The following is a 27,001-nucleotide window of genomic DNA, read 5'->3' as shown; positions in this document are numbered from 1 at the left end:
TCTCCCTGGATCCCGGTATAGATGCCGACTTTGCTCGGGAGAGATGCCGCAAGTAAAATAATTAATGACAAAATCACATTTAAGCCAATCTGTTCAACTTTAATATAACCGAACACTAGAACGTACTACAAGACAATTATATCCACATAATATAATCATTCAATGGTAAAAGAATCTATCTGATAATTTACAACATTAAATTAATCATATTTTAATTTCGATTTACTATAAATGTGCATGTGCAATGGATTCTTCACTGTGTTATATAAAACCCCACGGCACTTAACACCCTTGAAAGGGTTCTGGCCCGCACAGCGACCGCTGCTCAGCCCGAAGGCCTGCAGATGAGCCGTGTGCTCAGCACGACGCATCCACCCGGCCGTTATTCTGGGCTTCCGAGACCGGGGCCACCATGTCACCGTCAGAAAGATTCTCAATTCCAATCAAGTAGGCTGAGTGAACCTCGAACCAGCCCTCAGGTCGAGAGAAAAATCCCTGACCTGGCCGGGAATCGAACCCGGGGCCTCCGGAGGAGAGGCAGGCACGCTATCCCTACACCACGGGGCCCTCGTGTTATATAAAGGAAACATCAAAATCATAATAATTCTGTCCTGACACAGTAATTTGGAAACATGTCTAAGGCAGGATTCTTGAATCAAAAACTGATGCTTATCCTCTTACAAGTTTTTGTTTCTTAAAACTTTGTTCTCTAGCAATTTTGCTGCAACAGTCGTTATATGTAGAGCAAGATTCATGCAGTCACCGTTTGTAACTCAAACACTGGATACAGTCATCCTTTTTTGAATATCATTTTGACTTCGGTGATTATTGAAGTAGCTATACCTGCTGGACCCAGAGAGCCTTTTTCCAGATTTCGTGACTGCATTCTAAGTTTCAGTGTTCGTTCCGGAATTCTGTAGTATCATTCTGCCTTCCTGATCAGTATTTCCTTGGCTTTCAGTCTTTTAACAGCCTCTCTTAAATTTTCCTTTGTCCATCGAGGTCTTTTAACAGTGCCCTTACTTTTATACTGAGCAGCCATGTCGCAAATTTTTATTGCTGAAAATAATATAATTTCATATAATAAAATAATGTTACCAATGAAATTAATAAAAATAGATTATGTATATTAAGAATCGTGAGACGATAAAATATTCGAATAAAATACCGGTACACTCTGAATAGTATTGAATGTTTCCAGATCGCTTGTAGAATCCGATAGCAATGAGGCATCTCAACCGGATTGATGTGCGGCAACTCTCCCAACTATCAGGGAGAGACGCCGCACCCTCCTGTTTTTATACCTGAAGGCTATCATGGCCCAAAATTAGCTTACTCTCAACTACAGTTATGCTTCTGACGTCTACTGTACTAAAAACGTCTGATTTAAGCATTTGAAGCCAACTTAATATACAATAAATTAACACACGCAAAAACTTTGTCAGGAGGAAACATGTACTCGCCTCATGATATCGGCTATAATTGGCGTAATATACGAGCAAATTTCGTCACACTCGCAGACAGTAGTTCTTCCTTAGAAACTGAAAAACCACACATATTGCCATCTAGCTGTAACGATGGGAACCTTTAGCTACAGTGTATGCGGCATCTCTACCGGGGCGGCATCTGTCCCGGATTTACCTTAATAATACTTTTGGGACAAATGGAACTAAAGGGATCAATATTGGTAGACTTCTCAAAAAGAAAATTCACCTTGAATGCCTCGCCTTTGCAGATGACTTGGCAATCTTTTCCAACAACAAACAAGAAGCACTCCAGTCCGTAAAAAAACTTCCTGAAATAGCGGCAAGAACTGGTCTGCAAATTTCATATGAAAAGTCAAAGTATACGGAATGTACAAAATCAGGATTTAACAACCACCCTCTAATCACCAGATACGGGAAAATCTCCCAAGTAGATAAATTTAAATACCTAGGCGAAATTACACAACAAAACGGGATAAATCAGCATGCAAACAAAGAAACAATTATAAAATTACAAAAAACATACACAATTGTCTGGAGCAGGTACAACAAAAATCTATATCCCAAAATGCAAAATTACTACACTACAACACAGCTGTCGAACGAGAAGCCCCTTATGCATCATAAACTCTGATAATTGGTGGCGGATCACAAATAAAAAACATCGAAAAATAAGCAAGGAAAATTCTCAGGAAAATTCTAGGACCTAAATGCGAAAACGGTATTTGGATGTAAATGATATCACAGGAAATCTATCAAGTAACAGAAAAAGTCAGAGACACCATAAGAAGATTAAAATTTTATGGTCACCTGATCAGGATGGATAACAATACGCTAACAAAGAAAACACTAAATCTCGTAGTATCTCTAAAAATCACAACTTGCTTACAAAAATAAACAAAGATCTTCAGGAAATTGGTAGAAATGAAGAAATCTTGCACGACAGAAAACATCAGAAATGACATAAACAAACACAAATTAGCCGATCAACCTAAAAGACAAGCTACAGGATGGGCGGAAGAACGCAAAAAGAAGCACAGCGGAAGGATGAAGAGATTTTGGGAAGACAAGAAGAAACGTTGTGCTAGTTAGGTTCACACGCGCTCGTTAGTTGGGTATAACGAATCAAAAATATACCAATTTTGACGTTCCGGTTATGGTGCTGTCTAGCAACGAAAACAGAAGGACGTGAAAATGAGACTTCCTGGGCTTCGAAAACCTAATACCGTCGGGGTCGGAAAAGAATAAGAGTTGACCAAGGGAGGACAGATAGGAACGAAGAAAGCGAGGAGACTGGCACAAGTAAGAGGGAACAATGCCAGACTCAGCTAGGGGAACAGTGGTAGACGACTCTCCCCTGGTCCCCCTCTTACGACAGGCAGGAGGTATTGTGGGTGTATGCTACTACTCCATCCAGAGGAGAGTTCTATGGCGGACTTGACGTAATTTTGTCGGGTGACACTGAGTATGCCACTAGATGCCCTTTTTTTGCCAACTGTTTTACGTCGCGCCGATAGAGCTAGGTCTTATGGCGACGATGGGACAGGAAAGGCCTAGGAACGGGAAGGAAGCGACCGTGGCCTTAATTAAGGTATAACCCTAGCATTTGCCTGGTGTGAAAATGGGAAACCACGGAAAAACATCTTCAGGGCTGCCGACAGTGGGGTTCGAACCCACATCTCCCGGATATAAGCTCACATCTGCGCGCCCCTAACCGCACGGCCAGCTCGCCCGGTCACTCTCACACTAACAAACTAACAGGCACTAAAGAGAGTGCCAGACTGACGAATCCGCGCGGGAAGCGGGTGAATCAAACCTCAGTGTCCATGACATTGGCAAAAAAGTATACCACTGCTACACTTCCTCACAGCTCACGCAAAATCTCCACTACTTGTTGTGATGCTATACAAGTCGGTTAGCCGCAACGAACGACATTTCGTGCACATTTCCGCTAACAATTTTGTTAATAATTAAAGAAAATAAAGGAAAAATTAGACAATAGAACTTTTTCAGACGGCTTTTTTAAAGAATCCGGCGGAGAATGAATAAGAATAATGTTTTCTCCACAAAGTAGGCGGGGGGGGGGGCGCAAATGCCCCCTCTCCCGCCTTAATCACCGCTACTGATATTTTATGACAAAATCATAATTGTTGCTTTAGATAATTTAGATCGTACTGTTTTCTAATTTTGACGGTATTAAATAAGGGCATAATCAAAACACTGTGCAAATCGCGGAGTATATTGTACAATGTATTTGTGTAGCTAATTTCCTGTTGCCCTCATGCGCTGAAAGTGAAACAAATGTTAGTAAACACAGTCAATGTAAACCTGTCTTTAAACCCCTATTACGTAACATAAATAGTACAGTAACTTTCTGTTATAGTGATGTGCAGTGTATCACCAAGTACTTCTCCATGTTTTGCATTGTGATGTTTTGATGCTTATCCGCTAAAATTCTCTTGTAGCTTAGAAAAACCACTCAGCATCGCAGGAAGTCAGATTAAATTTGCCAGTTGGTTTACTACAGTATAGTCTGAAAAATTAAACGAGCTGACACAATGTTTACATTTTTTTTAATGATTACCTAGATATATACCAAATGCAACATGCTCCACATAATATGTTCCATTATAAGAATATGTAAACATATGTAAAATGAAACGCAGGTATAACAATACCAAAACCATAATTCGTCGAAATGTTTCATGTTCAGTTTTCTACAAATAAAGGACTGAAATATGTAATTACGTAAGAATTCGGACCCTAGTAATAACAGTGTTAAAGCTGTTCTATGAAATGATTACCATGAAAGTGCCACTCTTCAATAAGTTTGTCACTTCCGTGAAGGACGACAGTCTTTCAACATTTTCCCTCGATGTGAAGAATATATCGCACCTTGAGAAGAAGAAAAGGGCCATAAGTGCAAAAATGATACTTCAGAGAAAATTTCAGTGTAACATTTACAAAGGCGTATTAAAATTCAGTTTTAATATATTTATTTATTAAACTAGTAATATAATATATCCAGAATATCCGTAAAATACAAAGTAATGTATTAAAGAAGAAAATCTTCATCCAGCTCTTTCCCAGCTGGTAGTAATCCCGAGAATGGATATGACATTATCACGTTGAATATGAAAATCAGTTGATCGCGTATCGCCTGAAGTTCGAGCAAATACCTTGGCCAACCTGTTTGATAAAATTGAGGCCATCATTACCCCAGGTACCACTCGATTCAATGGCTAGTGGCACGAAGAAGAATTTGTCCAACAAATCACTGTATTTTCCTCTTTTAGCATTTTCCCTATTCTTTTAAACTCCTACTGCAATTCTTTGTATACTTTTTAAGATTAGCGTTAATTTATCCAAAGGTGTATGTTTTTGTGATGACTTTAGTTCGTCACTTTGAAATTTCAACTAAAAGCTGAGCATGGGAGGGATCACTGAGCACATCGATTGCATTACCTGCCTTAAAAGGTTGAACAGAAAGGTTGGTCTGGTGATCACAGACCTCCTAGCTGAGTTTGACATTGCTTCCTGTTAAGTGTAGTTTTAATCTTTCCTATGGTAAGCCCCTTGTCAACTCTTGATCTCGCTCTACTACGATGGTATTAAGTTTGATTGGCCTACGGATTGCTTCTTTTTAACACCCTTCATGGCGCCTCCCTTTATTTTGCCAATACATTCGTTATTCGAAGGGTTGTACTTTTTTTTCTCTCTTCTGATCGACGTTAAGAGGGGACTGTTATTTCGTAGTACCTTCCCTCAAAACAGTAATTTACCGGGCGAGTTGGCCGTGCGCGTAGAGGCGCGCGGCTGTGAGCTTGCATCCGGGAGATAGTAGGTTCGAATCCCACTATCGGCAGCCCTGAAAATGGTTTTCCGTGGTTTCCCATTTTCACACCAGGCAAATGCTGGGGCTGTACCTTAATTAAGGCCACGGCCGCTTCCTTCCAACTCCTAGGCCTTTCCTATCCCATCGTCGCCATAAGACCTATCTGTGTCGGCGCGACGTAAAGTCCCTAGCAAAAAAAAAAAAACAGTAATCATCATTTTGGAGGTGAATAATTCATCCATGTGCTTTTCTGACCGTGTGATAAAACGTTCAGAGAATTTTGCAGGGACCGAATGAAGGAAACGTGGATGCATGCGATATGGATCACCGTAGTCGGTGTGCGAAGACATCCTAGCCAGTTGTGTGAAGGTGCCACATTCAAGTATTCGACTGCATACTTAATGTGTTCAGGCTCTCATCTAGGCTGATGACCTTGAGATTAGACCGCTTAAAGCAACAACCTTAATCATCATCAGTCTCTCGTCTCATGTATTCCAGGGTCGATTGACTTGGCGACTCTTAGACTTACCAGTCGTGTTACTGTTAAGTTTGCTTTCAGAAAATTGTAATCTCGAACCTCTACCGCACTATCATGTAGTTTTTCTGGGGTGCTGTCGTAGAGAATGATTAGGACTAGGGAGGTAGCAGCCATCGCCTTAACTGAAATACAGCTCCGTCATTTGTCTTGTGTGTTAATGGGGAACTATTGAAAACCTTTTTCAGAACTGCTGACGGTGGAGTTCGAACCCGTTGTCTTTACGGTACAAGCTCACAGCTAAATGACTGGCATGACGTACTTAATATACTTAGGTACCTTGATAAGGATTCAAGATCCAAGTATCGTTTAAATAAGATAGACTTAGTTGTGAATAAAGCTGAAAATTTGTATACAGTGATATGTGCCAATATCTGTGGATCAGCGGTTGAAGATCGACCTCTGAAACCCCTTCCCCAGCAAAGTGGGTTCAATCCCAGCAGAGGTAGTCGGATATTTGAACGGCAGAGGAAAGTCCATTAGACACTCCATGTCGTACGATGACGGCATTTAAAGGATCTCTGGTGTCACATTCGGTAATTATCCGACAAAATTAATTAAAACTCAGCCATAGAATGACTAAAAGAGATCTGATTTTCTGATATCTGATGACAGCGTAAAGAACGTCGAAACTGATACTCAGGCAGCATATGTGACTTCAGATCAAAGTGTCGGCACATCGTAACAGAGGTGATATTATTATTATTATTATTATTATTATTATTATTATTATTATTATTATTATTATTATTATTTCTTTCAATGCCAAGTATTAAGTCCTTCCATGTTCGTTGTCCTACATGTCCCATATTCACACATCATTGTTAGATTCTCCTGCTACTCCCCTGTCTCTAAGCCGCATATTTCGTACATTACTGCCCTTCGTAAATCCCGTACATGCTTTACAGAATATGTCTGACAGCCAACGAGAGCTAAATATTGAGCTAGGGAGCTTGCACTGCCACTTTACGACCCTCCACGTCATTGCCTGTCAAATTCCCTCTACTCTGCCCTCATCCACTTAACTCGTAAGTACTCCTACTGTTTCCATTTACACGTGCTAATTGCGGGGCTAAGTGGTTAACTTGTTGTCTAGTGGTAAAGACTAATGAATTCCATTTTCGTTCGACTATACAGCAGCTTTACTGTATCAGTCAGGCGAACTAATATCGATAATTTCAGATAACGGTGTATGAACCGGAGAGATTTAGATATATTTCTCTGTGGATTACGAAATTATCCCTAATTTTTACGGGTTTCTCCACACGATTATGGTATTACGGACAAAGGGGATATTATTATGGAAAAGAAGCATTAAAAGACAAAGTCACCTCCGTACAGGCCACGAAGGCCCTTGAAGGAGTGGAAGGTAAAGGCTTCCACCATTGTTAACCGCGGCACGTGATGGGGTAGAGTGGTTAGCTTTACGCCCGGGCGCCTTTGCCCCCAGGAGTTAAACTCGTACTCAATTTTGGTGTAGGCTGAGTAAACCTCATGATATGTACCTCCGGAAGTGGAAATCTCGTTTCTTAAATTTTACGACTTCTTGACGGGGATTCGTACCCACGTCCTTCCGGGCGAACCGAGCACGCCTTTACCGCCTCGGACAGGCAGCCCCTGGAAAAGAAGCATTATCACGAGAAAATAATTGCTACGGAAAATAAAAGGAAAGAAGAAAAATCCAAGTAACTTAATGTTGAAAACATCCTAGGGATATGAGCTACTGAATTTTTCTGTGCAAAACTAGACATCCATAGTCTCAATACAAAATACGGAAAAATCAACAGAGTCCCTCACTTCAAATACCTGGGCGAAATTCTCGAACCAACCGGACAAGAGAAAATAGCCCAAAACAACCGTGTCCAAAAACTCAGAAGAGCTTAAGGAAGAACAAGAGAAATCTACAACAAAAAATGTGTGTCTCTCCACGTTAAGATTAAATATTACAATACTGTAATCAAACCTGAGGCTTTATACGTAGGGGAAACTCTAACGCTTCATAGAAAGGGCGAGCTGGAAAATATCCTAAAAGAAGAGCGAAAAATCATGAGGAAAATTTCAGGACCAAGACACACGGGAGAATGGTACCGCCTCCAAACCCGGAAATCCACTGAAAAATTATCTAATATTGCGGCAGACCGCAGGAAAAGAAGGCTGAAATTTTATGGACATATTAAGAGGCTTCCAGAAAATAGACTAACCCACCAAGTTCTTGAAAGAGTTGATAAACTGAAGAATTTCCCTTGGATACAACAAACAAAAGTGGACATGAAGAACGCACAAATTCAACCTGAAGACATTTTGAATCGAAATATATATAGAAAGAAAATTGACAAGTGGGAAGTTACTCCAGAGAATGAAGTACCAAAAAGAGCAGGTACCAAGTGGACGGAAGAACGGAAAAGGATCTTTAGTCAACAGATGAAAGCATCCTGGATCCTCCGCAAACGAAATCATAAATAAAGCTTCGTGTGTTCCAAAAGGGACCATTCACGTATAATAATAATAATAATAATAATAATAATAATAATAATAATAATAATAATAATAATAATAATAATAATAATAAAGTATTACAATATATTCTTTATTTATTCCTTTTCTTATTCATCATTATCCGGTCGATTAGATTAGCAGTTTATCTTTTTCTACCACTACGAGCGCTAATGTGAGTCAGTGCAGCGCTTCACTTAACCCTTATAACTACATTCGGGTGGACATTTTTCAAAAATAAAGACAAAATGTCTGAAGGTATTGAACTAAGGAACACATTACAGAAAGAATTATGTAAATAAGTTAATTTGGTTATGATTTGAATAAAAAAGAAAACCAGTAAAGAAACAAGAGATTTTAGGCCGTTTTACCGGAACTGCATTTAGGTCGGAAGTGATTTTCGAAATATGTATTTTTTTTTAGTTTGATAGAGCTGTCTAGGACTCACTATTTGAAATCTTTCCGGGACGTGTAACCCTTGAGCGTTCGGCACAACTGACGAAATTGCCGAATTTTACGTTTTTCGTAGTCGACCCCTACTTTGTTTTCAATATTATAGTGAAATGAAATGTCGTATGGCTTTTAGTGCCGGGATATCCCAGAACGGGTTCGGTTCGCCAGGTGCAGGTCTTTCCATTTGACTCCCGTAGGCGACCTGCGCGTCGTGATGAGGATGAAATGACGATGAAGACAACACATACACCCAGCCCCCGTGCCATTGGAATTAAGGTTAAAATCCCCGACCCGGTCGGGAATCGAATCCGGAACCCTCTGAACCGAAGGCCAGTACGCTGACCGTTCAGCTAACGAGTCGGACGACATTATAGTGAATCGTTTCGAGCATTACTGTTGAACCCTCCTCGTTTCAATGCATGTGAATTGGCAACGAGACTTCAATCGTCACTTCCTTTTGCTACCCATGAGGAAAATCATTGTAAATGAAGGAGCACTATTCTGCACTTCTCGACTATAAAATGTAATGTAATGTAATGTAAGGAGGACTTCAGGCCTACGTTAAACACATCTACACTAGAATCGGTTATTGTTCAAAAGGCGAAAATATCATCACAGAGGGAAGGATGCTTTAAGAAAACCCACACTGAAAAGCAGCTGCTGTGTGCGAAAACAGCTACAACAGAACGGACTGGTACTGTGCAAATGTTATTGTGTAAGATGGTGTACTTTAGAATGGATTGCTGTCGGGAAGGGCAAATGGAGCGTCATTATCGAAAAGGGAGGAAGATGTTTTTATGATTGGATTCCAAAAAACTTCTGTGGAGAGGTGGGGATTACTCAAAAGCCACTTCAACTGTTGGCACCTCTGCATTCCCATATCACTGTTCTGGGCATCTAACCGGGCGAGTTGGCCGTGCGGTTAGGGGCGCGCAGCTGTGAGCTCGATCCGGGAGAGAGTGGGTTCGAATCCCACCGTTGGCAGACCTGAAGATGGTTTTCCATGGTTTCCCATTTTCACACCAGGCAAATGCTGGGACTGTACCTTCATTAAGGCCACGGCCGCTTCCTTCCCACTCCTAGGCCTTTCCTTTCCCATCGTCGCCATAGAACCTACCTGTGTCGCTACGACGTAAAGCAAATAGCAAAAAAAGGTTTGTTCGTGTGTAGTTAAACACTAAATTATTTTTAATCATTTAATCACGCCGAGCTTCTATTTAATTGTAATATATATGTGTTATGTTGTTCCACTGAATACAGATTTATTGTATGGTACTCTTGAATTAAAATATCAAAAAAACTATTATTAACGCAATTAAGTTGGTACACCGTCAACCGTTTACCTCTCTGTGGAAATTCGCTTACAGTGCATCAAAAACGTACTATTTTGTAGCTTCCCCCGCCCCTCAGTTTTGATGTATTACCCTGCCCCCCACTGAAACCGTTATATCCCACAAACCAGAGTACTTTTTGTCTGTAAAGTTTTTGCCCCCCCCCCCCCCACTTCTAACTTCCAATCGCCGCTACTGTAAAATAAGGAGGTATTTAAAACAACTTGTCGTCTTATAGAATATATAGGGACTGAGGTATGAGCGATGCTAGTAATGCCAATCCTTATGCAGCCAGTCCCTGCTATGAATGGTGTGAAAATGTTGCTCATAGGGTCGGTTGGTGTATGCATTTCAGTGGGGTTAGCAGACTGTCATGTCATAGCAATTTCTGGCTCGGTGAGGAAAGCAACGGGAAACTACCTCACTCCTCGTGTCCCTAGTACTCCTCTTCAGTGATGCCAAGACCATCTATGACAGCTGATGGCAGAGCTGTTGAGGATCCAACCAGCCTTAGGGCTGAGGACTGAACATACATACATCATAAACATAACATAAGTCATAATAACAGGAATATGCGACAATTCTTGTAAATTTAGTGCATTAATACTATTACATATTTAATTACACATTTCAGTTATATCTCTATACTAATACACAAAAATGAAATGGTGTGTGTCTGTATGTTAGTCAATCACGCAAGAACCACTGGTCCGATTTACATGAAATTTTGCATGAATATAGGTCATTTACATGGTTAACATATAGGCTACTTTTGATTTCGATATTTTGCAATATTTAAAGATGGCGACCATTTTAGTAACGTCACTACACCTTTTGGTTTCAAACGTTCATAATTCCATTTAAAATGAAAACAGAACGCTAAGAAATAGCAAACTTTTGTTGGCATATACGAGGTTTAAAATTTAATTTCCTATACGAAAGGTCCTTAACACTTTTCGTGTATACCCAACGTTTAGAGAGAAAAACCTAAATTTGTGCTATAAAACACGGCCTCCGCGCCGCACCTCGCCTATCTCCTCCACGCGTACCTGCCGGTCGTGCACTTACAGTTGGGTTGGGCAGGTGTTCAGCATGTCTCGTTGCGAAGCATGGGTACTTCAACTAGTTTGCTATATTTTTATGTACATATTTCGTATGATATTACATAACAAACCGGGCCCAACCTTCAACGGGAACATAATTTAAAGGGTGTCACATTTGAAGTGCCTACGATGCTGGCTATCACATAAATGGGGATCCGGATGTAGAAATCAAAGCCAGAATCGGCATCACAGGAAATGTGGTTCTGAAATCAAAACATCTTGTGTGCAAACGAGACATCTGATTCGAAACACCTTGGCATGTCGTGAAGTGTTGTGATATCGGTGCTGCTCTCCGATGTCGAAAGGCAGGTACTAAATGGCGATGGCATACACAGCAGTTTTCACAGAGTCGGCACTCCCTATTTAGCATTTAAGTCGTTGAAACCGCACACAGCGGTGATATCCATCTCGCCGATTCTGCACATCGTACTACCCATGAGCAGCGAAATGTTTTATTACTCCAAGCGGTTCCTCCGTCCATTGAGTTCAATACCACTGATCATACACAGCGGTTTCTGAAGCGGCGCGTATAATATTTTCATATAATTTTGATTTCATTATTGAGCAAAATTAAATAAAACTAATTTTAAAAGTTGCTTTACGTCGCACCGACACAGACAGTTCTTATGGCGACTACGGAACAGGAAAAGACTAGGAGTAGGAATGAAGCGGCCGCGGCCTTAATTAAGGTACAATCCTATAGGTTTTGTCGAAGAACAGTCTACAGGCTTTTGAAATGAGGATGTAACGCAGAATGTACAAGATCCCATGAGCGGAGAAAGGAATAAATAATAACCCGCAAGGTTTTCCATCGCGCCGGAAGATCATGCGTCTTACCCAGGCAGGAAATTAGCCTCTTCCGGCCCATCTTCCGAAATGACGAAATGCAGACTGGTACAATGATCATAGAAGGTAAGACAGAAGGAAAACGAGGGCGTAGGTGGAGAAGATTATCTTCGGCTCGGAAACCTCGAGAGTGACTCGAGATTAACGATGCGGCGACTCTGATGCGGGGAGAGGGATAGAGGATTCAAGAAGTTCGTCGGGGACTTAAATCCACGTTATGACTTTCCATCCCGCCACACTCTATCAGATGAAGATAAACACAATGTATTATCTGTTCATTGTTTCTGTTTTTCACCTGCTATTTATTTTCAGGTGTTAATTCCTGAACTCTGCGGAGATGTTATGATCAATTTGAAGGCAGAACTCAGCATAGCAGAACACGCTGCTCTCACCATTGACTGCTGGACGTCCAAGTGTCAGAATACGTACATTACAGTTACAGGATATTTTGTGTCAAATGGGGCATTAAAATATGCTTGTTTGGAGTCATCCCAATTGAAAGGACATCACACAGAAGATAATATTACCGATCGTCTATATGAAATCATATGTCGATGGAGGTTAACACGAAAAGTGCTGGTCATAACCATCGACAATACAGCAAAACATGGTTGCTGCGATAAAAAAAAAGCTAAATCTACGGCATGTGCCCTGTGTCACGCATACATTACATTTGGTGCTTAACGAGAGGATTAGAAGTACTCCTCCACTTGAATACATCTTGAATCTTTGCTCCAGAATTGTCACATTTTTTTAAGCACAACAACACGGCATATGGAAAGCTCAAGACCTTTCAACGTGCGGCAGGCGTCCAAGAATTGCGATTAATTCAACAGTGACAAGATGGAACAGCAATTTCAATATAGTAAGTATACTGCTGGAAGTAAAGGAGCAACTTATTCTTGCTCAGTGTAAACTAATGAATGTATCTCCAGCCCTGAAAGCCGAGAAATGGCTAATCATGAAGGAAGTAACACCGATCCTGCACTCTTTGAAAAGTATGACCGTTGTTCTGTCAGTAACTCGGTATATAACTTCCTGCCAAATCATTCCGTTAGTTAACTATTTCTTCAGGTCTCACAGGAAGCCGCACACTGAAGTGGCACTCGTGTTCGAAAGACAAATTTTGGATGCCATTTCTAGGAGGCTATTTCCTCATGAAAGCCGCTTGGTAACTAGTAGTGCTATATTCGTCGACGCTCGCTACAAGAAAATAGCATTCCGAGTTCCTGAATAGGCTGAAGAAGCTCGCCAACAGGTGGAGAACGACTTAAAAAGTATCCTCAAAAAGCAAGCTACAAAATCGCAAGATAATGGTGCAAGTACATCAAATTTGGAAGGGCTGCAGATGATCACCTACGGTTCACGAAAGTGAAGGTGGCAACAAGTGAAGCGAACATCGACGGTGCAATCAGATGCTGCGATCATAATGAGATAATATCTAGAAATACGTCCGCTGCCAGATACTGAGGATCCGGCTGACTGTTGGTCCAGCAATAATTTAAATCTCTTAAGGGAACTCGCTCTTGCTTACCTTAGCGTACCTGTTACATCTGTGCCCGCAGAGGAGGTGTTTTCAAGTGCTAGACAAAGGCCGTCGCTTCCTGCAAAACGAGCTGAAACTCTGATATTTCTGAAAAGAAATTCCTCCTATATAACACCTGTCCCATGCATTACAGATTACTAACGGTACTTCCCATACTGTCTGTGTACAACTTATTGTGTCTGATGTTAATTCTTGTCACAAGATGAAGAATTGAGTTCATTTGTATACTTTACATATTTCCATCACTGATGTTATCTTCAACAGGTTTGTCATTTAGCTCTTTACGATATAGTTAAAATGTTTGACATTATAATATGAGTTTAGGCAGATTTCAAAGAACTAGATTTCGTTTCGTCAGTTACCACATGCTTTATAGAATAAGTTTATTCATATGCATTAATATTTATTTATTCATTCGTATGTTTATTTCTTTATTTATGTCTATTTGATATGTCTCTTGTAAAGCACAAATTTGCAAGTACAATGTTTGTTATGTAATGTTTTAAATTTATATTACATTATAAACATTGTGCAAATAACCAATAATAAAAGTACGCAGTATAGTACCTCTGATAATCGATAATATTCTTTATAAATATAAACTGTAGCTTAGAAGGTCAATGAAAAGTTTAAATTTACCACTATAAGGTTGTACTCGGTTTAACCGAATAATGACGTCATAGTACTTGCTCCGAACTGAACCGCTCCGTCCCCACCATTTGCCACAAACGGTGGTCCTATAGTGCCTAATATGCCTAAATAGACGTTAGAACCTATATTTGGCTATATCCCTATAATTTCTAATCCCTAAATCGATTAAAGGGCATTTCATTTATTCCGAAAAACTAAAATGTTTACCGACTAGTTTTCAGTATTTGGATGTTTTTTTTTCAAATAAAATCTTAAAATCGGGAATCCATATACCATACTGCCCGGAAGTCCTTTCCTTAAGAACCTCCCGCAGTACACGCGTGTAGTCTGTGTCACGAATGAAAACAAGAAAGTGTCAGCTTCCAAATAGTCTTCAATTAAAAGGTTACATGAGTTTCCAAACTTCACATCAGATGGTAAAATTATGTCGTAGCAAAGATGACAGTAATATTTGTTTTATATTTCCCCCTAAAGAGAGATTACAAATTTAGCAAAATTAAAATGGTATTCTAATTGATAAATGCCTAATAAAATACGTGACATCGAAAATGCCTAAAATGCATTTTTAGAACCTACTTTTCCCCATTTGAGAGCTTATTTTGAGCACCTAAAATAAAAGTGCACCTAAAAATCCACGGTCTAGTTATCATGCATACATAATTGTATGGTAACTCTATAACTGGCTTCGTCTAGCACAAATTCTGTATCTATTAAATAGCATTTGTATTAGTGAAGTAGTATTAAAGAGCGGATATTTATACAACTAAGCAGATGGGATGAAATAGTCAAATGATTATTCCCTCTATATAATTGTAAAAAAAAGAAGGAAGAAAACACAGAACACAAAGAAGGATTACTGTAATATGAAGAGTACCGGCACTCTCTTCCTCGATTAATCCGACCCCGTTAGAATAAAACATTGGCAGGATTTTTTCTAATCACATAAAGGCGTGGGAAAACCTCATTAAAAACAGGCTTAGAGTTCTTTACGAGGGATTACTTTCCAACGCCCACGGGTCTGGCGAAGCAATGACGTCAGCCCAGGGCTTTGCATGATATATGCTGTTTTAATCATAGCGGTAACACAGAAATCCCGAGATTGAGGGTCTGTTGACTTTAGGCCGAGGAAGGAGAAGCCCTCATTGGGTCACTGTGTTTACCGAAAGGTCAAGAGGAGCCTGAATGTCTGCCACAATTAAAAGGAAGCTACGGACAAAGTCTCTCCATGTATTCTGCAACAAACAAAACAGGTTAACGTTCTTCTGACCCAAATATCACAAAACAGAGAACAGAAAAACAAGGACACTAATACGTAACGAAGAGTATCGATATAATAAATTCATTTCGAAAATGAAGTCACTGTATCACTATGTTCACGATTGAAAGCATGATTGTTGAGATATTTCGTTTTGTTAAATACTACACTGCAGACGCCATATTGAGACAATTCGACATTGGTGACCTCAAATCCATTTATGTTTAACATCTTCCAAACATTCAAGAAGTCTATCGCCTTGCGAAATGCAAACTATTATTCGGTCTGTGAATGCAACAAATGTGAAACCAGTACACAGAAAGTGCTGTGCATACAGAGAAAATAATCCATAAAATCGCCAGTTTGAAAATGAATGAAAGTCAAGGAAGATATAATAATAATAATAATAATAATAATAATAATAATAATAATAATAATAATAATAATAATAATAATAATAATAATAATAATGTTACCGATCAAGTGGCTATGCGGTTTGGATCACGTCGCTGTGAGTTTGCATTCGGGAGATAGTGTGTTCGAACACCTCTGTCAGCAGCCTTGAAGAATGTTTTCCGTGGTTTCCCATTCCCACACCAGACACATGCTGGGGCTCCACCTTAACTCAGGCCACGGTCACTTCCTTCCCACTCCTAGCCCTTTCCTCTCCCACTGTCGCCGTAAGACCTATCTGTGTCGGTATGACGAAAGGCAAATTTAAAAAATAGCAATGTCAGTAGTTTTTACGTCCCACTGACAACATTTTCTGTTTTGATGATGATGCTTGTTGTTTAGAGGGGCCTAACATCTAGGTCATCGGCCCCTATGGTACGAAATGAAACGAAATGCGATTACAATTTAAAAATAATAAACAATTCGTCCACTGACCAGAATTCAAAACAATCAGTGGATAAGACGCGCAATGCCTCACATTCCCAGAAACAATACTACTCACCAAGGGACTGCTTCCAAAGCCCAATCCTGACTCGATGATGCTTGTCTAAATGGGCCCATATGTATGTCAACGTTCCCGCATAATGGCACTTATCGCTAGTAAAGGAGAACCATGGTATTTCTCAAATTGCGGTAGTAATCAAAGGTAGCGTAAACTCATGGTTTTCCAAATATTAGGGTACTACTCGAAAGTATTGTACCTCGTATAGGTAACTCAGACCTATGGTGTTTCTCACACAAGGGCGCCATCCACCGCCAACGTAAACCGGTGAGGTTCCTCACCTAGGTGTACTAATCACAGGCGCCGGCATTCCCGTGGTGTTCCTCACATAGTGGGTACCAATCACAGGCAATGCAGACCCACGGTGTCGCTCATATAGTGGTACAACTCACAGGCTACGCCCAGACCCGTGGTGTTGCTGACATGGACACGACTCACGGGTACTGGAAACTGCTGCTACGAATTACAAACCTATTGTGTACCTAAAATAGTGGCACTACTCGCAAGTAAAGACGACCTACGGTGTTCCCCGCGTGATGGTACTAATCAAAAGTAGTTTCATGGTTCTAAGACAATCATCCCTTCGTCGCCCCTTTTAGTCGCCTCTCACGACAGGCAGGGGATACCGTGGGTGTATTTTTCGTCTGCGTCCCCCACCCACAGGGGGTAGAGAGAGAGAAAAAAGAAGAGAAAGAAGGGATCCGTCACTTCGAAAAATGAAGTAACGGACGAAGAAAGGGAAGGGCCACGAAGGGCGTGCAAATGAAAGAGTCCCTAGGCCTCGAATGCTCTAATACCGTCGGGGTCGGAAAAGAACAAGAGTTGACCAAAGGAGGTCGGACAGGAGCCTGGCACAAGTAAGTGGAAGCAATGCCAAGACTCAGCCAAGGGCTCCGTGGTCGCCAACCCACGCTCCCAAGTTGAGAGCCCCTTGGGCCCCTTTTTAGTCGCCTCTTACGACAGGCAGGGGATACCACCGGTGTATTTCAGGGGTGTTTTTGTCTGTTTTTGGAGGGGGCCGAGGTGCCGGAATTTTGTCCCGCTGAAGTTCTTTTACGTGCCAGTAAATCTACCGACACGAGCCAGACGTATTTGAGCACTTTCAATACCATCGGACTAACCCAGGATCAACCTGCAAAATTGGGCTCGGAAGGCCAACGCTCTACCGTCTGAGCTACTCTGCCCGGCAGAGGAAGAAGAAACCGCTACAACGAACTACTACGCACCGGAATAACTACGATTAGTCATTATCATATTTATCGTATTCAGTATCTGTCTCTTATACGTTACAAGAGATACCAAATGCAACATGCAAAATGTTTCCCCAGGGAATGATTCGATATCATTAGACCGTATTATATTAAAGCAAACTCCACTTCCTCTGGAGAAAGAAGCGGAACGGGAGCAATACGCCTGTGTTTAGTACGGTGTTCCGATCACAGAGTGGACATTATGAAAACAGGAACCAGGGCTATTTTCCACTTCGAAGACCAATGAAAGAGTAGACGCATTATTATTATTATTATTATTATTATTATTATTATTATTATTATTATTATTATTGTTATTATTGAATATATTATTTAGTGTAACACTGTTACAAAATAATTATTTTGCTTGATATTGAAAATATTTCGTTTGCAATGAATTTATTTTATATGCCTCCAACTTAACGCGCGTTCCTTTCAAAACTTCCCACATTGAATTCATTTAATGGTTCGTTTTGTTTTCTTATTGAGGAAAACAAGTCAATTTAGCTTTTGAGGGGGAAGTTTAAAACGAATGCTAATCGAATTTTACGTAGGCTACTACTCATAAATTTAAGTGTTATTTTTCACAATATCAATCAAACCTCAAAACTAAGAACCATTACATTCATTCTAAGTATGCAGTTTTGATAAATGTTAACATTAAAGAAAGGTTAATTCGCTCTGATATCAACAACAATAATTATCATAATTGCAACGGGCCGGCACTGCTAACGTTATCGTCAGAACAGTGCCCGCTTCAGCATATCGGGCGCCAGGGTACTCTGTTATGACGTCATAGTGTACCGAATTGAAGCTGCCTCATGTAGAAAGTCCGTGAATCGCTTCTGCAGTTCTCTCTGACTATATTGTCCGTTCTTCAACAGAGAATACATCACGTACTTTGGAACTTCATTATTACCTGAGTAAAAGAGAGGATCTATGCTGTTGTATTTCTAATTAATCAAGTCAGTTAGCGAAAACGCCTATGAAACTAGAATAAAACAGGATTACTTCTACATCTGTCAGTAATGATTGCACGAGAAAAGTGAGAATGTGGGTAGATGTTGAAAGTCACGAAAACCTTGTATCAAACTAATCAACTTTGCCTAGTCTTCTCACGATATGCACGGCGATAGAAGAATTGAACACAGTTCAAGTTCTGATCTAATGACAATAGAACTTGCTGTTGGCCTACAGTAATCGATGGAATTTAACATACTTCGCCGACTTCAGAAGCGCATTAGCTAAGTCAGAAGCTTTCTGCTCCCAAAACAGCGTCTTCGAACCTGGCTGGGGTCGGTGGCATTTGAGGATGATTAATGCGACAGTTCCGTGTTACTCGCTTCCAGCAACATTCGAACATCCTGATTCTTATTCTTATTCTTCCTATATTAATAGTATTATTTGCATATATTATGTATATTAATTTTATACAAGCAGCTAATAAAATTAATTTAACCAAAAAAGTTCACGTTACGTAAACAGTATATCACACGGGTGAAATATTCTTTTTAACGTGAAGTTTCCTAGCTCAGAAGAAAGTGACGAATACTATCAAAACTGCTATTATGGGTTTTTAAGATCAACTGCGGCTATATACATATATAAGTATAACACATATGTATCTTCAGGAATGTAATTCATAAAGCTGCTTATTCATCCAATTAGAACTTCACTATTCAGAAGTGAACCCCCGCATGAAATTCTGACGCAACCCACAACACGAGCGTGTTGAGTGGGCAGTCTGTTAATAACGGCCTTTTTACACTGTTCTTTCCATCTTCCGAAATACGCGCCATATGGAAACATATTTTATGATCAACCTTCAGTAAGTCGAATTTCCAGTAACTTTTCTTATGGAAGAAAATGTTATATATTCCTGATAGGAGACAAGATGCTAAATTCACTCAATTATACAACAATATATACAAGAAGTATACAATACAATATAATAACATTGATTGATGTGTTGTCTGTCACTGCGATGATGTACAATCCCTTCTGCTGCCGGGCTGACTGGCTCAGGCGGTAAATGTGCTGGCTTTCTTAACCCAAGTTGGCAGGCTCAATCGCGGCTCAATTCATTGGTATTTGAAGGTGTCAAAATACGCCAGTCTCGTCACGGTATATTTACTCCTGTGGGGCAAAATTCTGATAAATGGCATCTTTGAAAACCTAAAAAACACGTAATAGACTGAATTAAGTACAGCTGCTAGAGTTGCATTCTTTCTATTTCTTCTGTCCAGCCGCTGTTCTGCTTTTGCTCATCGTGGAAGCCCTCTATTTTGATCGGTTAGAGATGTCCTGATTCAGTCCCATACTCTTTGAGGTCCTTCCTGACTTCCTTGAACCATTTATCTGAGACGTTAGGTCTGTTGTCCAACGCGTTTAAGATCTTCGTTAGTCGGGTTGCATCCATCCTGAACAGATATCCGTAGTTTCCTATTGACTCCATCAGCCATTAATTATCCCTGTACAGTTCCTCTCTTCCTCGTAGTCTATACTGTCCATCTGTTATCTTAGGACCCATTATTTTGCGAAGGATCTTGCGCTCATACTTCTCTGTTTCTCTTGGCCGAGCCTTTCCTGTCATTCTGGGGTATTTACTTGCGTACATACACTAGGATTTAATAAGTGTGTTATCGTGCCTCAGTTTAGCTTTTCTAGAGATTGCCTTTTTTCTTGTATAGTACATGCGTCCTACAAACAGCTGCGGCCATCTTCTCTCCCCTGCTGTAGTTAGCTTTTTTCTCACTAGTTGTCATCTCCACTATCCCACCAGTATATCTGTAACTGTCAACTTTTTCGATTTTACCATATTCTGTTGTTAGGTGTTGAGGTGCTGTTCGGATACTGGTTATGTACCTTGTTTTCTCGAAAGAAATTTGATTTTCCCGTCGTTTATTTATTTATTTATGTTTTCATTTGCATAAAATTTAGCCACTCTCAAAATTGTACTTAACGATAGCGAATGATGTGAGAAGTAAGAGATGAATGATAAACAATATCGTTTGTTTTGCCGTTTGCTTTTCGAGAGGGCAACATTTCAACGTCAAGTTTGAGACGCTCCCGTAGCTGAGCTGTTTCATTTGTTCTACAGATGTAATTTTGGTCTTATTCGACTCTTTATTGAGTCTACTTGTCTCCTGCGTACTCCTCCATGGGCATATTAGTGGACATTTTAGGAAAGTATGCCAAAATTAGACATTTTTAATCACAAAATATTCAATGTTTTAGCTGTCGCATTTCAATTTCTATTGTTATCTGAGAGATCCCGTTCAGACAAATCAAATTAGGACTCAATCGTCTCTGCGCGGCATGTACATGCCACGCCTCACCGCGCATTAATTGACTTTCGACCGCCAAACACCTAACCAAACTGGGCGGCCACCTTGTGATGACGTCATGAGCATTACGTCAGTTACCACGGTTGTGACTTGTGCATTCATTCTTCGCTTTTAAAACAGTGTATACATCATTCCCATACAAGTAATACATTTTGAGTTATAATCTCACTTAGGGTTACATGAAAAGCGTCACATCAATTATTATTTTTCGGAGAACTCCGACCCCAATTTGAACGATATTCCACGTCAATAAAGTACTTGGTGAACGTAAAGTAGAGACAGTATTATTATTTGTCTCTCCTGCTGCCTCACATCTCTACTAGATGACATTACTGTAATTATTAGTATACTTCCGTAAAACCACTGGCATCTTACCTACAGATTTGTATCTACATTTTATTTACTCTAACCTCAAGACAATTGGGAATAAATTAAATCTTCTGCTAAGAAAGGCACATTTATTCACACTTACAGTGGCGGTGGTGATTACTGTTTTAAGAGGAAGTATAACCAGGAAACTATCCTCCTACACTTCGAAGAACGAAGGTAGTGACAAAAGAAAGGGAAAGGTCACGAAGGGGGTTTTAATAAATGAGCCCTCGACCTCACATAGCTAATACCGCCAAAGCTGGAAGAGAACATGTGTTGAACAAGGGAAGTTAGATAGGAAAGTTTGAACTAAGTGGGAACAATATCGGATTCAGCTAGGGGACCTCGGTCGCCTCTCACGATCCCAAGATGACAGCCCTACACCTGTGGAGAGAAATGAATAACGTTCGGTACAATACCTTAGTATACGTGTAAAGAAAAGTTTAAGAACAGCGTTATTGTAATGTATGTATAATAAGAGTAGCCTAATTCTAATTACAGTAATAGGGTCCACGTTTCAATGGACCAGAAGCTCCTTTGCCGAAATCACAAAAACGAATAGAAAGAACAGGCTCCAGAAAGCTACTGACAATCTTCATGTTACAAGATCAAACCATCACTTCGTGGTGCAAATCTTAACAATGAAAAAAACAAATTACTTTCCACTAACTACTTCTGATGGTTTCCGGTGACGGCGAGGTGCCGGAATTTTGTCCCGCAGGAGTTCTTTAACGTGCCAGTAAATCTGCCGGCACGAGGCTAACGCATTGAGCACCTTCAAATACCACCTGACTGAGCTAGGATCGAACCTGCCAAGTTGCGGTCAGAAGGCCAGCGCCTCAACTGTCTGAAACCCTCAGCCCGGCAACAGTGAAATAATTCTGAAGGGACCAGAAAGAAGTATAAATCACACGCAAGACCATATCTAAAGTCTATTCTTAGTTCTAAACGAGCTTCTCGAAATTGGTACGCGCTTACGTGTCTAACCGGCTGTCACATAATCAATGCCATCCGCATCATATAAAGAGGCCAATCTTGGGTGGATGGCGTCTGCAAGTACAGTAATTCAGCCTCGGGGGAAGCGCAGATCTACTCGCTCACAAACCCTTCAAATGCTGCCAAGTCCACTAACCCTGCTATCGGCATAACACATTTCCCTCCTTTCTCTGGCCAAAACAACTGACTGAAATCTCATTCTACGGCAGACTTTAATTTCCCATCTGTCCAACACCGCAGTGGAGACAGCATAGAGAGGGTGCAGCTGTAGTAAAAAGTTCACCTTATTTACGAATTTCCCCTAACTAAGAACAAATTCTCAAATTCCCAGTACAGTGAATGCAGATAGCAAGTTCACCTTCTCCTATATTTTCATTTACTAGAGAGAAAAGCGTCAAATCATGCACTGTGGTATCTTGATAATAAAGTTACTACTTTCAGGGTTTTCGGAGACGCTAGGGTGCCAGAATTTCGTCGCGCAGGAGTTCTCGTACGTGCTGGTAAATGTACCGACACGAAGCTGATTTTTAAATACCATCGGACTGAGCCGGGATCGAAACCCACTCACTTGAGCTCAGAAGACCAGCGTTCTACCGTCTGAATTATTAAGTCCGACTCTGATGTATTTCATATTTATGCATAAGTAATAAATACGCCGCCAGCCCCGCGGTGTAGGGGTAGCGTGCCTGCCTCTTACCCGGAGGCTTCGGGTCGATTCCCGGCCAGGTCAGCGAATCGAAAAATACCAGCTAATATTTCTGTATGTACAATTTAGATAAGCTTGACGTGTATTTTAAATATTTGAAATAAAGCTTTTATCTGTTCATATCAGCTTAATATCTGATACGTTGTGCATCGCACGACCAGAATATTAAACTTATTTTTGGAAATCGACGGAAAGCACGGGCTTAGGGCTGGTTCGAGGTCCACTCAGCCTACGTGGTTATAACTGAGGGGCTATCTGACGGTGAGATGGGGGCCTCGGCCTAGACAGCCAAGAATAACGACCGAGAGGATTCGTCGTGCTGACCAAAGAGGACAGAATAGAATAGAGATGTAACTCAATGATGAATTTCGGTGCCAAGCCATAAGGCGCTAGTAGTATCAGTGCGCATTGTGTCCAATACCTTACTGTTATTAACAACAGATAGCGCAGAGAGTTAACATCCGGCATTGTGACATACATCCGGTTATGCTTACAGCTCCTCCCTCTCTCTCCTATTCCCCTGCCCATGCCCCCCCCCCCCCCCAACGGCACCTGACGATTGTGATGCAGTTCTACTACTTCCATGCCCAATACATTGTAATTCATATACTTTTATTTTAAAGTACTTACTATGTTGTAAATAATGATCTGATACCCATAGTTCATATGGCATACTATGTTATTGAGAACATAACCTCACACCTTAAAGCAGCTTTAAATGAATGAATGAGACATTAACAAAAAGCTGATATTATAACAAATAAGAAATCCCTTCAAAAGCAAGACAGCAGAGCACGCCATATGGTAGAGAATGGGGTATAACGTCAATAACCAAGTACTACATGAATATAAAAATAACTGAATTAAATACACTGACACAGGAAATATATATATATATACATTATTATAGTATCATTCAGCTTCCAGTCCTTGAGGTGTACTCAGGATTTCAGGACTGGCGAAGATATATTTCTAATAAGCAAGCACAAGGAACACGGGCACTTGGAATTTAAACAACACAAACATTGTAGCATCATGGGAACTATCGCTTAAAATCGATATTACTTCGAGCAAGGTTAATCGATTGGGTAAAGTCGGATTCAATGCAATCCAGCAATATTATCTCCATGATACTCGACGCTATACGACTAATTCTTTGTCAGAAAGGCCCACTGATCGAGGTTAGACTTGAAATAGTTCACTTCGAGACAAACGGCATTTATTAAAATCGCTCTTTTTATGCCTACTTGCCTGCCATCTACAGAACCTTCCTACGACTATCTACTCGTTGTGAATGACCTCCAGCGCCATCTAAAACTTCAGACGGGAACTACCTGAAGCTAGCGACAGATTGAACCACAAGCCTCACTGAACTTTCACCGGGGTAGTGGTGCTGATCATACGACACCTCATAATTTGCAGGCCTTCGGGCTGAGCAGCGGTCGCTTGGTAGGCCATGACCCTTCGGGCCTGTTGCATAATGAGGTTTGGGGAATAAACACACTTATACAGCATATAATATTTCGTCTTTCGAACACAATACCGTTCCTTATATGGCCCGAGCTTTCATGTAACAAATAAAACTTTTCTAATTAGAATAAATGCAACATTGTTGTGAACTAATGACGAAGAATTAATAACGGATGAAGTCGCTGAAGTGCGCAATTCCCAAATTATCATTACTTATGAATTACTCACAATATTAAATTATATAATTGCGCGCGGCTGTGAGCTTGCATCCGGGGGATAGTAGGTTCGAATCCTACTATCGAAGGCACATTTATTTACACTTACAGTGGCGGTGGTGATTATTGTTTTAAGAGGAAGTATAACCAGGAAACATAAAGAGTTTCACCTTGTTTTCTGACGCGGCAATAGCCAAAAGCTTATTACGTCTACAAATACGGGCCGTGAAAGCATCAATCTAAATAATAATATTTTTTTTCTTTTTTTCTTTTTTTGCTAGGGGCTTTACGTCGCACCGACACAGATAGGTCTTATGGCGACGATGGGACAGGGAAGGGCTATGAGTGGGAAGGAAGCGGCCGGGGCCTTAATCAAGGTACAGCCCCAGCATTTTCCTGGTGTGAAAATGGGAAACCACGGAAAACCATTTTCAGGGCTGCCGACAGTGGGGTTCGAACCTACTATCTCCCGAATACTGGATACTGGCGACTGCAGCTATCGAGCTCGGTATCAACAATAGCATGATATTGACTATTGTTGTGATGCGATTTCTTTCTTCTGCTAACATCCATATCCTACAGATGGCATTACTGCAGCGTCCCGAGTAAAACAGCATGTCTCAATACTTCGGAATTGTGCACCATCATATTTACTTCGTTATTTCTACGGGTGCCATCACATCGCACCGACACAGACAGGTCTTATGGCGACTTGGGATAGAAAAGGCCTAGGAGTTGGTAGGAAGCGGCCGTGGCCTTAATTAAGGTTCAGCGCCAGCATTTGCCTGGTGTGAAAATGGGAAACCACGGAAACCATCTTCAGGGCTGTTTCACAAAGAACTTAGCTCCGCATCTTGAGAAAAAATCTCGTCCACTCACTTCTCTAATAATGAAGTTTTGAATTTAAGAATTTAAGAACGTCTTACCGTTGCTCTATAGTAAGTGGTACTTTCGTCCCTGATTCGTCTGATGACCTTGCTGTTTACTTCCGACACACATACGATGAAACAAGGAGGTCGGAAGGCTAGCGCACAGCGAGCCATCTAGTGACGAACGAAAGTACCAGTTACTACAGAGCAACGGTACAGCATTCTTTTAAATTCAAAACTTCATTATTAGAGTATTGCTCGTCAACAAACGAGATTTCCTTCTGAAAACGCAGAGCAAAGTTCTCTGCAAAACGGAGAGAATTTCAACTTCTTTTCTGACGCGGAAAAAGCCCTAAAGCTTATTATCATGTTTATTATTATTGTTCACTATTTGCTTTACATCGCATCGACACATACAGGTCTTATGGCGACGGTGGGAAGAAAGCGACTGTGACCTTGATTTGCCTGGGGTGAAAATGGAAAACCACGGAAAACCACCTTCAAGGCTGCCGACAGAGGGGTTAGAACCCACTATCTCCCGAATGCAAGCTCGCACCTGCGCGCCCCTAACCGCACAGCCATCTCGCTCGGTATTATCATTATTAGGGTTCGGAAATTCATGACCAAAAGAATTACAAAATGTGCCCTAAAATAACTAAATATGACCTAAAAGAGGTAAAATATAACTTAAGCATTTTAAGCACAGACAGCAAGTATTACAGTATTACTAACATTAAACGTGCCAAAAAGTGATAAGTGATAACACAACAAACCGACAGAGTTACAGCAGGCACGTTAAAACTTTGTTTATTCATTATCATAGCTCTAAGGCGCAGTTCGCACATTGGTCTCCTAAAACAGAACTAAAAACATCGAAATATTAGCATGACTCCTGGTATCTGTAGGTCTACGTTCGTACAGAATTCTCTTTTTCGGAATCACGTCTTCTAAACCTGCTACCCATGTGTTTCGGGAAAAGAAAGAAAAATATATCTACTAGTAGGCTACAGTATTTTTGAATCATGTGTTTGAAACTCGACGCAGACAACATGGACCTTGTGAAAAACGATGCCTCAATTTTAAAACAAATCAAAATATAACCAAATGTGAGATTTGATCACTAGAATGAGCAAACTATGACAAAACAATAAAAATGGCCGAAATATGCATTTATATGCAACATAAAATTGCTTGAAATTGGGTCAGGGACCCAAACTTACTTTTCACATTTCGAGTAGAATGACCTCAGGAAAGAAATATGACTGTTCTTTAACATACAAATCTATTATTAT

At 40.6% G+C, this 27,001-nt stretch overlaps 1 protein-coding gene and 1 pseudogene across 1 annotated transcript in view; one reads left to right on the top strand and one right to left on the bottom strand.

Annotated features, from left to right (window-relative positions):
* LOC136872711 (neuronal calcium sensor 2) overlaps positions 1 to 27,001 on the bottom strand; it is a 1,371,956-nt gene that overhangs the window by 1,148,372 nt on the left and 196,583 nt on the right. The gene's annotated exons all lie outside the window — the stretch shown is intronic.
* LOC137500702 (U2 spliceosomal RNA) lies at positions 23,238 to 23,384 on the top strand (annotated as a pseudogene).

Source organism: Anabrus simplex, chromosome 4 (assembly GCF_040414725.1).
Source record: "Anabrus simplex isolate iqAnaSimp1 chromosome 4, ASM4041472v1, whole genome shotgun sequence".
NCBI lineage: Eukaryota > Metazoa > Arthropoda > Insecta > Orthoptera > Tettigoniidae > Anabrus > Anabrus simplex.
Note: the sequence above shows the minus strand (reverse complement) of the source record. Positions and strands in the feature narration are given on the sequence as shown.